This window comes from Camellia sinensis, chromosome 13 (genome assembly GCF_055761805.1).
Source record: "Camellia sinensis isolate YWXY chromosome 13, ASM5576180v1, whole genome shotgun sequence".
NCBI classification, from domain to species: domain Eukaryota; kingdom Viridiplantae; phylum Streptophyta; class Magnoliopsida; order Ericales; family Theaceae; genus Camellia; species Camellia sinensis.
The window spans coordinates 38738449-38751039 of record NC_138973.1 but is presented as its reverse complement, the minus strand read 5'-3'; positions in this window follow the sequence as shown (position 1 = coordinate 38751039).

Below are 12591 nucleotides of genomic sequence, written 5' to 3'. Positions count from 1 at the left end.
GAGCCTCCAATGAAGTTCCCGGTTTGGGAGTTAGAGCCAGATTTCACTATAGGCAAACTAATTCCTCAAGAAACTTGAATTGGAGGTGTTGACGCCCCAAAATCACCAAACGGCGTCGGTTTAGCACAAAACTTGGCACACACGACCGTCTAGGCACGAGAGACTTGTGGGAGAAGACAGGTCTCCAATCGGGTTCTCGGTTTGGGAGTTAGAGCCGGATTTCACTATAGGCAAACTAGTTCCTTGAGAAACTTGAATTGGAGGTGTTGACACCCCAAAATCACCAAACGGTGTCGGTTTAGCACGAAACTTGGCACACACGACCGTCTAGGCACGAAAGACTTGTAGGAGAAGACAGGACTCCAATCGGGTTCCCGGTTTGGGAGTTAGACTCGGATTTCACTATAGGCAAACTAATTCCTCAAGAAATTGGAATTGGAGGTGTTGACGTCTCAAAATCACCAAACGGCATCGGAGTATCATGAAACTTGGCACACACGACCGCCTTGGTACGAGAGACTTATGGGAGAAGACGGGGCTAGAATTGGGTTCCCGATTTGGGAGTTAGAGCCGGATTTCACTATAAGCAAACTAGTTCCTTAAAAAAATTGAATTGGAGGTGTTGACGCCCCAAAATCACCAAACGGCGTCAGTTTAGCACGAAACTTGGCACACACGACCGCCTAGGCACGAGAGACTTGTGGGAGAAGACAGGATTCCAATCGGGTTCGCGGTTTGGAAGTTAGAGCCGGATTTCACTCTAGGCAAACTAGTTCCTTAAGAAACTTGAATTCGAGGTGTTGACGCCCCAAAATCACCAAACGCCTCCGGTTTAGCACGAAACTTGGCACACACAACTGTCTAGGCACGAGAGACTTGTGGGAGAAGACAGGACTCGAATTGGGTTCCCAGTTTGGGAGTTAGAGTCGGATTTCACTCTAGGCAAACTAGTTTATTAAGAAATTTGAATTGGAGGTGTTGACGGCCAAAAATCTCCAAACGTCGTCAGATTAGTAGGAAACTTGGCACACACGACCGCCTAGGCACGAGAGACTTGTGGGAGAAGACGAGACTCCAATCGGGTTCCCGATTTGGGAGTTAGAGCCGAATTTCAGTCTAGAAAAACTAGTTTATTAAGAAATTTGAATTGGAGGTGTTGACGCCCCAAAATCACCAAACGACGTTGGTTTAGCACGAAACTTGGCACACACGACCGCCTAGGCACGAGAGACTTGTGGGAGAAGATGAGATTCCAATCGGGTTCCCGGTTTGGGAGTTATAGCTGGATTTCGGTCTTAGCAAACTAATTTATTAAGAAATTTGAATTGGAGGTGTTAACGCCCCAAAATCACCAAATGGTGTCAGTTTAGCACGAAACTTGGCACACAAGACCGCCTAGGCACGAGAGACTTGTGGGAGAAGACGGGACTCCAATCGGGTTCCCGGTGTGGGAGTTAGAGCCGGATTTCCGTCTAGCCAAAATTATTTAGTTAATTATCTTTGTAATTATATAATAGTTAATTTTTTTATGCTTTTTTGTAATTAAAATATTAACAAATAATTATATTGTCATTAATTATTTTTATTTTTTGTTTTCAGATACTTCTAGTGTAGCAGTTTGCTTCTTGTGGAATACAAGCGTGTGAAGATTGTGATTTACTTTTGTTTTTGTTACCCACGGAAGAATCATGAGGGAAACTTTTGTTTTTGATTTACGTTATTTTGAATTGTAAACAATATTATGTATTTAAACATGGTATATGTATTACGCAATATTATGTAGTGGGATAATTTTGCTAATGTGTTGTAATGAATGAATGCAAGAATATTTTTATTATCGATGAATTGTTATTTTTATACTGAAATTTTTATATTATTATATAATTATTAGTTTATTTTTCATTTAATACAGGTAATTTTCATATTTTTAATTTGTTTTTTTTTTTAGACGGCATCACATTGCCGTCGCAAATGATATTGGCAGAGTTGAGACAAAAGTCTTTTGCAACGGTACTCTTTGCCGTCGCAAATAATCTTTTAGAGACGGTGGCATATCGTGCTGTCTCAAATATGTTTTTAGCGACGACACATATCCCATCGCAATAAAAATTCTTTAGCGACGGCCCGTCGCAAATAACACCTTTAGCGACGATAACATAGTGTCGTCTCAAAAATCTCAGATTTTTTCATATTAATGGCAACGGCAAAATTCCGTCACAAAAAGGCAACTTTGCCATCCCAAAAAAAAGGCGACGGCAACGTGCCGTCGCTAAAACCTTTTTGCAACCCCCTTTGTTGCAACCCCCCACTTGTCGTTGCTAAAAGTCATATGCCGTCGCAAAAAACCTTTTGAAACAGCATTTTGAGTACTTGCGACAATATTTTACCGTCGCAAAAATTCAAATTTTTTGTAGTGTTTTGACTTTCACAAAAATTTTTTAAAAAAAAAAGGCATTAAAACCAAGTCAAAAGGTGACAACTCTAATGAATATCTAAGGCTATGTTTGGAAAAGTTTTGGGAAATGTAATTTTACCTTTTGATTTATACATCATGTTTCGTTATAATTTTTAAAAATTAATTTTATATTTATTTTTGAAAACTCTTTTCAAGATAGAAAAATTTGGGCTAACAGGTCGTCTCCCGGATGTCCGGCCGGTTGACCGGAACAATGCAAATTTATTTATTTATTTATTTTGTTTACAATTGGCATATGTTATTTTTTATATTTTAAATAAAAAAATCATAATTTTTTTAAAAAATTTATGAGTTTTGAATAGAATTTTAAGTTATGTGTTTGGTTATAAGTTGAAGTTTTTGTATCAAATATTATATGTCACATCAAAAATTTCTCACTCAATTGAAAACTCTTTTCAAAATTATTTTCAAAACTCATTCACCAAACAAAATTTTCACACTCAAATCATAATTCTAAAACTCACAAACTTAAAATACAATTCTTATTCTCAAGTCATATTTAGAAAACTCTACCAAACGTTACCTTAAATTTCTTTTGGGAACTTAACTTTAAATTCAAAAAATTTAAAAGTTTTAAAAATAAAATAAAAATAAAATCAGAAAGTCAAATGCAACACCAAAAAAAAAAAAAAAGAGTAAAAAAATCAACCAAAAATGTCAATCATATACACCAATTATTCATATTTTTTATAAAAAAAATTTTAAAAAATATTCTTAAGCACATGAATTTTTTTAAGAGATAATTATTTCTGAACTGAAATTTTCATAATGCACACTTCAAAAATATATTTACCATATGCTGAGTTATAACATTTATAGTCTTTGATTATGACTCAATGTGTTGTTAGTTATGACTTAATTATTTTTTAATAATTCAGTATTCAGTCTATTGTTCTGACTAATCTAGAGAACCACTTGCAGGAGTTCTAATTAAAGTCAAGGCAAATCCTTATATAAACTGGCTTTGAGAAATTGTTTGCTACTAAAAAGTTTTTGAACCTGAGACATTAAAAGAAGTATACTCCCAAGCCTCAGGCCTTGATCACCAAGCCTCTTATAGTTTTGACTTAGTTATGACCTCTTATAGTTTTGATTTTAGTTATGACTGAAGAAGTCTTTGGATATATATGTCTCTAATGGTGTTTAGTTATAACTCTTAGTCGTGACTCGTTCTAATATTAGTTATAACATATTATATTTGTTATTTGGTTATGACTAAAAAACAAATTTATTATACTTTAAGTGGTCTTTGGTTTAGTAATTGCATATGATTGGGTTAACTCTTCCATGCCAACCTAGTTGGAAAGTGTTGTTATGATGCTCTATGCAATTGCCTTTACCTGTAATAATATATTATTTATCTCAGTATTCTCTATACATTGTTTGTTTATTGATAATATTTTTTTTTGCTGATCCCAAAAAAAAAAAAAGGGAAAAAAAATGATGATTGGTTATGGCACATTGTGTTTTTTTTAGTTGAGACCGTAAGTGACTTAGGGGTTATTTGGGATGTCCTAAATAAGTGTACTTTTTGACTTTTTAGACCAAAAAATTGAGAAAAAAAAAGATAGTTGCTTGGGATAACTTTTTAACTTTTTACGAAAAAAATATGTATTAAAAAATTATATAAATTTGTGTATAGGAGAAGATTGTGATAGAATAGGCCATACGGTCGGAAGGCGTAAGGGGCAGCGTGTGCAAAGTGTAGGGTAGGAGATGATTCCCTCTTTTTCGGGCATTGATTAGACGATGTTGTTCGACCCGTGGAGGCCTACCACGGGTCCCGTTTTGCTAATCAGAACCGTTCAATGTGAAGAACTCGTCAAGTACTATATGTTTGTAAAAAATCACGTTGATCGAATATCGATAGCTATATGATCTAATAAGGTTTTTTTTCAACCATTAACTATAACACCATCCATTTTTTTTATACAAAACTGATTTGATCATATAGTTAGCGATATCCGACCAACCTGAGTTTTTATAAATATATAATACTTGACGAGTTCTAGATATTCAACGGTTCAGATTATCAAAACGGGATCCGTGATGGCCCCCACGGGTCAAATAGTACCATCCAATTTGCTTACCTCCGCTTGTGTAATTTATCCTCACCAAAGTCAGACAAAGACAACTCGCGTCAGAGTGAGTTATCTCACAATTTGTATTAAAATAATTTTTTATAATTTTTTTATGTGAATAGTGATAACTTTTTAAGTAATTTTTTGACTTTTTGTCTTATTTTGAAGATGCCAAACCAGGCCTTAGTTATGACATTTGTAGTATCAACATCACATGTTATTGGAGAAAAATTTCAATGTAAAAGAGATAGCACGTCATTGGTGTCACTATTTTATAATTTCTTGTCATTTATCCTCCTATGTATATGTGACAATAGAATTATATTTGAAAAAGTGAGGTTCACCCACCACACTACTACAAGAAATTAAGATTTTTGACACAAAATTTTAGAGACAAAATCACCTTTGAAGAATGAATTTTTTTTATTTATTTTAGTCAAAGTGTCATTATTGTATTTTTTAATAGCGAAATTGGATATTTAATAATGAATTATTATCATTTGGAATCAAATTATTTTGTCTCTAAAATACATTTATTTGTGACATATTTAAAATTTTATCATTAATTTTTTTTAAAAATAATCTATTCTTTGCGATAACCAAAATTGATCCTTAACTATTTTTTATAATAAAATTTTACTTTTAGATATAAAAATATTTAATCCATAAAATTATTATTTACTATAATATAAGTTTATTATTAATTATTGGTACTGCCACATTGATATCATCGTGAAATTAATGTACAATGACGCTCAACATCGTTTACATCAAAGTGATGTAAACAAAAACAGGAGGACAAAATGCGGGCATAGAAGTCCTTTTCAAATCCAGTTGGGATATTCTATTCAAGCCTCTGACAGAGTTTCTTATAGTTTTCGCCTAGCATTTTATTGTTATAATCGTTTTTCGTGTTTATATTTTTTCGGTGTTCATTAATAAATTTATTTTCGTGTCGTATACAAATTGGGGACGTATATGCAGGCATCGCCCTGATCCTAATATGTGAGAGTACCTACAAAATTATACTTTAATGGTGTGTTTGTTTGGACGGACTGAATAAAAGAGAATTGTAATCTATCGGACTGTTAGTTCTGGGATACATTGTCCCTGGACTATTTGGTCGGACTAGATTTGTATCCTATGTTTGTTTAGTCATGGGATTAGAGGTCTGGATTGGACTTTTCTATTGAATCCCATGTTTGTTTGCGATATTATGGAGAAGGATAAATGTTCAAAAGACTATTTTGCCCTTTTGAATTATTTACTAAATAATAAGAATATTAAATCTGAATTATAAATTTTATTTAATTTGTTTACTATAACTTTTAAAATATTAAATAAATAGAATATTAATAAATATTACATAAATTTATTTTAATTTTTAATTGAGATGTTTAATTTTTTTTTACTTTATTAAGTGTAATTAATACCATGAATGCACCAAATATTAAATTTTTTTGACTTCATGCGTAATTCTAGTAGATCAAGACAATGTAGCAATTGTGATAACAACATGACAAAGTTCTTGACTTCATGCGTCACAGATTTTATTGACTTCATGCCTAATTCTACCTTGTCATTCTAATTTTTTCAAGTGTTCAACTAAACATCTAGCTAGATTTTTAGTGTAGCTAGATTTTTGTATAAAAAGAATATATATTACAATCCTTGATATAAAAAATCACAATTTTATTATCATAAAAAATCAAATGATAACCTCAAAGCAAAAAAATCTGAAAACACAATTTGTGAACACCCTTACATAAAAAAATCAACCTATATATTGCTTTGTCATGTTATTATTAGAATTTTTTTGCTTTGTCATAACCAGAAATCTGGAAACACAATACAAAGCCAACCATAGAAAGGCAATATATACAATTTCAATTAAACACCATAAAATGTATACAATTTCAATTTCAATTAGTCAATTATAAACACCATAAAGGCAATATATACAATTTCAATTATTCAATTATTCAATCAGGTGGAATGTTATGCATTAAATTAAATTTTTATTCATGAATTTAAGAAAAATTAAGTACTTTTGTATTACCATTTGGGATCCTTAAGCCATTGAGTCGATTGATTGCATCTCTCAAAACTCTAGAGTCGGCTGCTGACCCTTCCCACTCCGGCAACACATATATGAAATTCATGTCTTGGGAGCAAACTCCCAAAAAATCTGCTGAAAATAAATAGCATGAAGTTGCTGAAAATTAATAGAATAAAGCTCAGCAAAAAATAAATAGAATGAGTTTCAAACCTGAATGAAGATCGGATGCAAAGGTTCAACAGATCGAAGATTCAAGATGAAATGAAGCTCTTGCTCCTACAGTGAAATGAAGCTTCTGCAGTGTAAGCAAAATGGGAAAAGCTAAAAGAAAGATGAGAGGGTCAAAGATGTAATAAAGCTAGCCAATCCCATGGGATATATTATCCCAGAGATTCTGTCCCAGGCCCCCCCGGGATACAATAAGCCAGTGAATTCCGGATTAATAATCCGGAGGGATTAATAATCCGGACCAAAAAATCCATAGCAAACAACGGACTATTAATCCCTCCGGATTAATAGTCCAATCCCATTAGTTATCCTTCAAAACAAACGAGCTCTAAAATATTTATACAGAGGATGATATAATCTTTTGTGAGAGGATTATTTAGTGGTCTCACAATATCATATCATTTGACATTTGTACTCTACAGTATTGTCACTGAAATTTTATGAGTAAGATAATCCTGATCCATCTTTATTAAGTTGTTGAGCCTTCAAAACATAAGGTTACTTAATGATTTCTTTCTTTTGTGATCCTTTAATTTGAAATAAAAATATTTATTATTGTAATCTGTTTGGTTTGGAATTTTGAAAAACAGTTTTCTAAGTTTTCAACTCTTATTTTTGAATTTTTATTAATTTTTTAAAAATATTTTAATTATTTTTTATTAACTTTTAAAATCTACTTAATCTTGATGTACTTAAAAATATATATAATTTATACAAAAATCATTAAAAAAAAATATTGAATACAATAAAATACAAAAATATACTAAATTTTCTCCCCTTTTTTTTTGTAATTTTTGTATTTGGACAATTTTTTAAATTTTTTTCACAAATATTATTTTTTTAAATGTATCTAGATTAGATGTATTTAAAAGTTAAAAAATTTATATAAATTATTTAAAAAATTCAGTAAAAACAAAAAATATATATATAAAAAAAATAAAGTGCTCAATTTAAAAATAAATAAAAAAATAGAGATGAGATAGAGATAACCAAACACGAATCTTTCATCGATTCTACTCGAGATAGGAGCTTTCACATAAGAGCACTTAGTAAGAGCATCCACAATGGACACACTAATGTGTGTGTTAGTGTCAGGTGTTAAGTTTTGGCTAGCAGAGGGTATTGTTTGGGGCTGCAATGGAGTTGTTAGTGTGTGTGTTAGTAGTGTGTGTTAATATGTTTGTTATCTGCAGCTAGCGTTTCAGCTAGCAAAGGGGAGCATTTTTTGGGCTTACCGGTTGACCGGCCGGATGTCCGGCCAGTTGACCAGCCAACGGCAAAATTATTATTATTATTTTTTTTTTTTACTTGTTGGGATTTTTTTTTTTTGACTTAAAATTTAATTTTGGGCTTGAAATTTTTGATTAAACTAAATTATTTATTTATTTTATTTATTATACACACACACACACACACACATATATATATATATATATATATATATATTTAACACACATCTTAACACACCCCTTAACACATCTATTGTACCACCATTCATTCACTATTCACTCACTAAATTAACAAACTCTTAACACATATTTTTGGGTCCCACTTTTAACACTTTTTGTCATATAACACACTTTAACACGCAATTTTAACACATCCATTGTGGATGCCCTAATATTGCTAATCACAATTTCATCGTCAAAGAAAGTTCTAATCATTATAACATTTTCTTAATCCAGTGTTATTTAAAAGTGTTACAAAACTATTTTCTTAGTGACATTTTTCTCCTTTTTTTTTTTTGCGTTTTGAACAAATGCCATTCATTTATAACTATGTCACAGTAAATTCCAGTAGCACCATAGTAACACTTGGAAATGTTATTACACTATCATTGGTAATGACTATTTGTGATACTACTAGGCGTAATGAAAAAAAAAAAAAGACTTAGGGGTTATTTGGAAAATGTAAAATTAGTATACTTTTTGACTTTTTATGAAAAAATATGAAATATGAATTGGGCTTGAAGAAATATTGTAGAGAGGTGATGTGACTCAAATAAGAAGTAATGTGATCCAAATAAAATAATTGTGACTCAAATAAGATGATGTGCTAAAATAGCATACCTAGTGACACTTATAAGTGCTATTACACCATCAATGTTAAAAACTTTCAATGACACTTGATATTATGGTAGACACTATTTGTAACACTACCAAGTGCTATTAAAGAAACTTACAATCTAAAAAATCTCACTATATTCTTTTTTTTAATGACGCTTGTTATGCTACCATTGATATTTTTAAACACTTTATAAATACCATTAAACCATATATGGCATCATTTCGCACAAGTTTTAGCAAAATATCAAATTTTGACTAGACCTTATCCGTCTTTTATTTAACTCACTTTTCTGAATTTTGAGTTTTTTTTTTCTTTTTGTGTTCTTTAATTTTAGTGAATTTTTAAAAATATTTTACACATATATTTTTTTTATTTTTTAGATACATGTAATGTAAATACACTTAAAAAGTATAATATTTGTAAAAAAAATTTAAAAAAAATTATCAAATACAAAAAAAAATTAAAAATTCAATATATTTTCGTATTTTATTGTATTCAATGACTTTTTTAAAAAAATTGTACAAATCTTATACTTTTTAAATATAGCATAATTAAGTGATTCTAAAAAGTAAAAAAAAAAATGATTAATTTTTTTTTAGATATTAGAAATATGAATTCAAAATTCAAAATTCAAAATTAAAAATTCAAAATTCAAAATTCAAAACAAATATGTTTGAAAATTCCAAACCAAACATTAAAATTCCTTTCTATTGAAAACTAACTTTCTATTTTAACAAAGCTTTCAAGTTTCTTTGCTGCAGGCCCGCTCCATCTCCCTCCTTTTAACCTCCGTCTGACTTTGTTAGTAGTAATGTGCACACCGCGTCACTAGACAAAGGTATTATTCTAAAAATTCACCTAATATGTCATTATCTTATATTTTTGTAAATTTTTAACTAAATCCTAACAAAAACGGTTAGGATCATTTAGGAATGCGTACTCTTGCTTTTTCAATGACAACCTAGTTATGATAGTTTAGTTTGGATATGTTGGTTTTTTCACACTAGTCTTCTCTTTATTGGTGTTTATTGAATTTCATCAATAAATTTTTATTTTTACAGATTAAAAAAAAAAACTTCTGAAGGTTAACAGTTAGTGTACATGTTGGCTTTTTTGATTTTCGAATATTAATTATGTAATTTTAATCGTGCCAATAAAAATCAATAAATCCTTACAAAATTTTAATTGTCAATCAATTATCAGACAATTGTGTTGAAATTCTTTCAGTATTAATGAAGATGACTTTTACTGGTGGCTTGTTGAGAAGAAACTTATAAATAATAACAAGTACAAAAAACATTTCAGAAATTGAATTTCATTGAGTAAATAAGAACTTTGTTGGCTACATATTTTGTACAAGCCAATTACAATTCGACGCGTGGCAAAGTAAGGGTAGTACGAGAAGACTATTCAAATATTCGATCTTGATCGTACACGTGTCAGTTAATATTGATTGTTACGAAATCTGAGTAGCAGTGGATCAGCAGAGAGATACAAAGTGATGTGGCATCATCGGTTACTCACATTTGAATTCAAATTCAGGAGGGAAGCCTAACTGCAAGTGATGGCGTAATAGAGCTAATCTTGAGGCAACATGATCAGCGATTATGGAGGAGCAGTTCGGCGGTTGGAAATACAGTTCGATGGTCATCATTAAGCAGTATAAATAGCAGAGAAGGCCCTAGAAAAGACCCCCAGACTCAAATCCAAAAAACCAATCTTATTCTACTTTACTTAGTTTTACATATCATGTTCTTTACATTCCAGTACTTTAAATTCTGCACTGCACTTTATTCATAGGATTAGTTTCAAGTAGATTGTCGTTGTAAACCTCTACGAGGCTGAGTTTGAATCATTGTAAGTTTTTCATTCTAATGAAATCCTTCAGTTATTCTTTATTTGATTGGTATTTTGTTTAATTCTCCTAAAATCAAGCCACTGGTAAAAGTCCTTTTCATTGAGGCTGAGAGAACTAAAATACAATCGTCTGATAATTGGTTGGCAATTAAATTTCTGTAAGGACTGATTGATCCTTGCTGGCACGCTTGTAATTATAATAATAACTTTCGAAAGCCAAAAAGCCAACATATATTTTTGGCACGCCCAGTGGGACAAAATTGAAATGGCTAGATGTAGGAGACAGGGAGAAAGTGAACGCTTGGAAGAAGGCGTGGAAGGAGAGGTAGAGATACCTAATCTAGAAGATAATGTAATAACACATCCTGTGAAAACTCCTATTTTATCAGAACCTATGGTCGAACAGACCAGTACTTCAGAACAAATACCTTGTGTTTGTAATATTGGACAAGACCAAGGAATTGGAACATCCACTATCTCATCTACTCAGCCAATGAATCCATGGAGTGGCTTAATAGATACCATGGGACAGCAATTAATGAACACAATGGAAAGGTGGGCAACATCCTTTTTGGATCGAATGAATAACCACCAACTAACAAACGTAAGACACATGGGAGAAATTTTGAATGTCCCTCAGCAAAGATTGGCTAGAGATAAACAGCCTATGCAAGTTAATGGACATTCTAATAGTCAAACCAGTAATCAGAACTATGAAAGACCATCATCTCAGTCTTGGTACGAACCTATTCCGAGGCCTATAGTAGGTCAAAATGTCTCAGCACTAAACAGTGAAACCATGCAATTTGGTGAAACTGGCCCAGTACAAGAAAATGGCGTAAGGATGGTTCCAAATCCCATGTTCGAAGCCATACCTGGCACAAGGGAGTTCACTAATCCCTTATTCAAATTTATACCCGGGGGGTTGGAAGGTTTTCCTACAAATGGAAGAGACACAACACCAGTTCCAGCACCTTTCGCAAGACCTTTCGTAGGACAAACTCAAAGGGGTTACCCACACCCCCAACAGTAACCTGCACTTCAGGGACAACTAGTCCCAAACATGCCACCTTATGGACCAAGAGGACCACAAGCACGAGTTTGTCGACCAAATCCTGTGTTTGTTCCTCCAGCGATGGTTCAGCAGGCACAAAATATGGTCCCTAGGGACCAAATTGCTGACGTCGTTAGGGAAATATGTGAACCAATGGCTCGGGGGGTCCAGACTCTTGTATACAGAAAACCATACCCAGAATGGGTAAATAGGGTACATGAATACCCAAGAGGTTTCAGGATACAAAATTTTGCCCTTTTTTACAGAAATGGAAACCAGTCAACAGTAGAGCATATCGCTAGGTTTGCTGCTCAATGCGGTGAATTCACTAATAATGACTATATGAAGCTGAGACTGTTCCCAAACTTTCTAACTAGGGGAGCACTTATATGGTACATTAACCTTACACCTAGCTCAATCCAAACTTGACAACAAATGAAAGAGGCATTTCATGCCCAATTCTCTCAATCGGAGCCAGAGGTTTCCATGGCAGACCTGGCAAGGTTGAGTCAAAGGCCTGAAGAGAAGACTATTCAGTTTATTGCCAGATTTAAAAGGGCCTGAAATAAATGTAGAGTCATTTTGCCAGAGCCAGAATTCGTAAGATTGGCTCAAAATGGCTTAGAGTTTAGGCTTCGGAAGAAGCTTGACTCAACAGAGTTCAGGGACTTAGTGGAACTGACTTACAAAGTATCTAGGTATGAAGCATTACTAGAAGAGGAGCAAGATCGAAATAATGCATCATACAAGACATACTACAAAGATCCTA